General features: G+C 44.5%; 1 pseudogene; it reads right to left on the bottom strand.

The window, feature by feature from the left end:
* Positions 1-536: 536 nt before the first annotated feature.
* LOC123458345 lies at positions 537-626 on the bottom strand (annotated as a pseudogene).
* Between the last annotated feature and the right edge of the window lie 4,342 nt (positions 627-4,968).

Here is a 4,968-nt window from a genome sequence, read left to right as displayed (position 1 = left end):
TGATGTCAAACTCAAACCTGCTTGGTAATTTAAAAAATGTTTTCCAAACGGGGCTTTGTACAATTAGTACTATTGTAGGAACTTTTTAATTATCTGTGGTAGAAGATAGCATGAAAAAATTAATATTGTTATTTATTTATTTGAGAGTGGGGAGGGAAAGGGTATGGGCATGCCAGGGCCTCCTGCCATTACAAACAAGCTCCAGAATCACTTTGTGCTTCTGGCTTCCTATGGTTACTGGGGAATCAAACCTGGGCCATCAGGCTTTATATGCAAGTACCTTTATCCACTGAGCCATCTCTCCAGCCATGACAGCATGAAAATTATACAGTGACCATATTTTTTTCTCATCATATTTTATTAGTATTTGTGCTTTGAATATATGACCAAAGTCAATTATTCGACCAGTGGGGCCCAGAGAAGCCCAAAGGTTGGATTCCACAGATATAGACTGAGAACAAAGATGCAGACTGAGGACAGTACACACTGAAGACATGGAAGCAGGCTTCCTGAGAGAGTCGCACTTACATGTCTTTAAAAAGAATTTGCATGTCATTCTTGTGCAGGGGCCATGCCCATCTTCTCTTTATCATTCCAATTATAGTCTGTGTTGCCAAAGCGAGCACTCATTTTGTGACTTTCTAAATTACATTGCTCAAAGGGTGTAATCTACAAGGCTTAAGGATTAAGCAAGGTTTAGAATTTACGAAAAGCTTTAAAATTAAGTAGAAATTTATGAGCATGTTTACTTGTTCCTCTTAAATAATTTTCTATTGGAAGTGAAACTGTAAGATGATTTTTAATATTTTTTAATTAATTAATTAATTAATTTGAGAGAGAGAGAATGGGTGTACCAGGGCCTCCAGCCACTGCAAACGACCTCCAGGTGCATGTGTCCCCTTATGCATCTAGCTTACGTAGGTCCTGGAGAATCAAACTGGGGTCCTTAGGCTTTTCAGGCAAATGCCTTAATTGCTAAGCCATCTCTCCAGCCCTTTAAAGTGGTCTTTTGAAGTACAATAATTGGATTTAGGGATGGGAGGAGGGCTGACACAGTGAAACACTCTGGTCCTAAGTAAGCGTGGTCTGTTGTGTTTCCTATCCTTGTGTGAGATGTCTTCAGGAATCAAGCACAGTGTCTGTTGGCACTTTCGATGGAATCAGTTTCTTTAAGTCTGGCTCCTGGTCAGATTTCAGGGGAGGGGCTTCTTTTCCTTCCCATGTCCCCTCAAATCCCTGTCTTTCTAACTCATCTCATATTCACTCATATAATTATCCTATTTGTTCTTCTGCAAAGACTCAGAACTCTGCTTATTCTGTACCATCCCTACCATATATATAATCCAGCCAGTACCATATTGTTTATGCTTATAAGTGCTTTTCTAAAAACCATTTCACACATTTTCCTCTCCCTGGACTGCCCTTTGAGGCTCAAATTGTCATTTTTTTCATTCTCCTTAGTGGGTAGAGACATAAATTTTGCTGCTTGAATTCCCTGAGATATACATTGCTTCATCTGTTAATAGAGCATTGGCTGCAGGACCTGTCCTACCCAGCCACCCTACCCTTATTGGTCTTGACCTGGAATTTCCTCTGGCCCTGTCCTTGTTGGGAAGCTTTCCTGTCCCCCTTTACAGGGAAAGAGCCCCTGATCCTGTAGTGACACTCTCAAAAAACCCCATTTATGTCAAAACCAACTCCCAAAGGCAGCTGTGCTAGGTAGGAGCAAACTGCCATTACCAGCTAGGCTTTCTGCTGGGTATGGTGATATATGCCTACAATTCCAGCATTTGGTAGGGGCAGGGCAGGAGAGCCAGGAATTCCAGGATAGCCTGGACTAGATGCAGGCCATATCTCAATTTTTTTTTTTTTTTTTTGAGGCAAGTCCAATAGACTGGCCTCTTCTTTCTTTCTTTTTTTTTTTTTTTTCTGTTTGTGTATTTTTATTTTTTAAATACCCTACAGCATGAAGGCCCCGGACCAGGTCAGTATAACTTGAAAACGCCGCCACCAAACCCCATTACTTCTTGTTTCTGATCCAGGGTCCCCAGATTCTTGCCGAACAGTTCAGTAAGTATCCCCAAGGGCAGACTTCTGCAGAGCAGTAGGTCTTGCCATTCCATTGGTGTGGGTGGGGACCCCGTGGAACCTCCAGTTAAGGGGTGTCTCGACAGCTCCCACCTCTGGAAACCTTCAGCCAGCTATAAGTTAGGGCGACTCTGCCCCGAGATTGGCCCAATCAAACAGCCATTAAACAGCGAGGCCAGCCAGGGTGGCCTGCTTGAGGGGACATCCTTAATGGTTTGAAATTGACCACGAGCAGTGTGCAGGGGCCACCACAGGCCACCCAGAACTGCCACTCTTGGTGTGTGTGTGTGTGTGTGTGTGTGTGTGTCTTCTAAGAGTTCAAGGAATCAAAAGTTCAAGCAGAATCATTGTTATTAAAGCAAACAGTACCATTAAGGGTGCGAGCAATCACTTCACTATCCCCCTCCCTCGCCCCGCAGGACTCAGGGAGGCAGGAAGAGCTTCCCGCCCACATATGCAATCAAGTCTACAGAGAGCTTTCAATTCATTCAAATGAGCTTATAATAGAAGAGTAGATTCTGGAGGCATGGAGGGCCTCAAAGGCCCCCAAAGACCAACGAATATTACGCAAGCACGGCATGGAGTTTACCAACAGTGTCTTGTAAAAATCCTTGGGAGAGGTGGAGCTCACTCAGCAGTAAGGCACTTGTCTCCCAAGCATGAGGACCTGGGCTCAAGCTCTAGAACCCATATTAAAACACAAACGAGGGCTGGAGAGATGGCTTAGCGGTTAAGCGCTTGCCTGTGAAGCCTAAGAACCCCGGTTCGAGGCTCGATTCCCCAGGTCCCACGTTAGCCAGATGCACAAGGGGGCGCACGCGTCTGGAGTTCGTTTGCAGTGGCTGGAGGCCCTGGCGTGCCCATTGTCTCTCTCTATCTGCCTCTTTCTCTCTCTGTCTGTCGCTCTCAAATAAATAAAAATATTTAAAAAAAAAACATGTGGCCTCTTATTTCTTATGTGAGAGAGAGAAAGAAAGAAGGAGAGAGGGAGAGAGAGAGAGAATTGGCACACCAGGGCCTCAGTCACTGCAATGGAACTCCGGATTCATCCCCTTATGCACATGGGCAACCTTGTGTGCTTGTGACACAGTGCATATGGCTTATATGGGACCTAGAGAGTCAAGCATGAGTCCTTAGGCTTTGCAGGCAAGTGCCTTAACCACTAAGCCATCTCTCTAGCTTTCAATTTATTTTTAAAAATAATTTTAGGGCTGGAGAGATGGCTTAGCAGTGAAGCGCTTGCCTGTGAAGCCTAAGGACCCCAGTTCGAGGCCCAGTTCCACAGGTCCCACGTTAGCCAGATGCACAAGGGGTCGCACGCGTCTGGAGTTCATTTGCAGCGGCTGGAAGCCCTGGCGCGCCCATTCTCTCTCTCTCCCTCTATCTGTCTTTCTCTCTATGTCTGTCGCTCTCAAATAAATAAATAAAAAATTTTTTTAAAAAAATAATAATTTTATTGGGAACTTTAATACATGAACATATTTCAAATTGGTCATATTCCTATTGGATTATTCTGTTTTCCTCCTTCTTTCACCCCCATTCTGCTGAGGACCCTCCTCAGTGGGGGTATGGGTAATCACTGTGGGCTTGTGAATGGATCAGTCAGTTTCAGAAGGGAGGACAATGCCTCACAGTACACCTTCTCACCCTGTGATTCTTACATTCCTTCGACTCCTCTTCCACGGTGTTCCCTGAGCCTTGGAGGGCATGCAATAAGTTTTTTTTTTTAGCGTTGAGCTCTCAGAAGCCTCTGGTTTTCTGCTTTGATGAGTTTGAGTCTCCTTGGTGTCTACCACCATCTTCCTGGACCTCACCCTACTTTCCCCTTTGAAACTCCATTCTCCATCATATCCTCTCCCCATCTTAATCAGTCTCTCTTATTTTGATGTCATGATCTTTTCCTCCTATTAGGATGGTCTTGTGTAGGTAGTGTCAGGCACTGTGAGGTCATGGATATGCAGGCCATTTTGTGTCTGGAGGAGCACGTTATAAGAAGTCCTACCCTTCCTTTGGTTCTTACATTCTTCCACCACCTCTTCCACATTAGACCCTGAGCCTTGGAAGGTATGATAGAAATATTACAGTACTGAGCGCTCCGGTCACTTCTTTCCAGCACCATGATACCTTCTGAGTCATCCCAAGGTCACTGCAATCTGAAAAGAGAAGACTCTCTACCAAAAGTGAGAGTATCATTAATATAAGGGTATGAACATTAAGAGAAGTGATTACTGGGCAGTTTGATAAGCATAGTATATACATATAGCCAGACAGAAGCAGACATTACACCTCTAGGGCTCATGACTACCCCTGTTTTAATTTTCAGTATCAGGAATGTATTCCTTCCCATGGAGTGGGCCTCCACTCCAATTAGAGGGCAGTTGGTTTCCACCATGATAGATGTGCACTATTGCACCCATTGGCTAAATATAAGGCTTGCAGTGTCCATTGCTGAGTATCTTCACTGGTAATTTCTCTTTCTCCCATTGAACTGCATGCAGAATGGCTTCTTCCAGCTTTCTGTCAGCTGGTCTACATGGAGGAGGTTATCAGTTCAGTTCCAGCAGGATTTCTCAGTGGCCCTGCAGCCCAAGTTTGTGGAGTCTTCAGCAATAGGGTCTTACCATCTATTCCTGGTGGGAAACCAAGAGCCTTGACAATGGCCTATAATGTTTTGGGGGCATCAGGGACCTCCTTGGCCAACAACTCACTGGAAGGTATCCCATTCCTGGCACTGAAAATTTTCTAGCAACAATCTATGGCTCCTGAGTGTTCTATTGTCCAAAAAAGTAGGTTTTCATATGATTTATTTATATCCTCTTAGATTTTGATTAGCTCTCCCTCCACCTTTCCTTTAGTCAGTCTCTTCCCCTGACCTCACTT

This window comes from Jaculus jaculus, chromosome 1, assembly GCF_020740685.1.
Source record: "Jaculus jaculus isolate mJacJac1 chromosome 1, mJacJac1.mat.Y.cur, whole genome shotgun sequence".
NCBI lineage: Eukaryota > Metazoa > Chordata > Mammalia > Rodentia > Dipodidae > Jaculus > Jaculus jaculus.
Note: the sequence above shows the minus strand (reverse complement) of the source record. Positions and strands in the feature narration are given on the sequence as shown.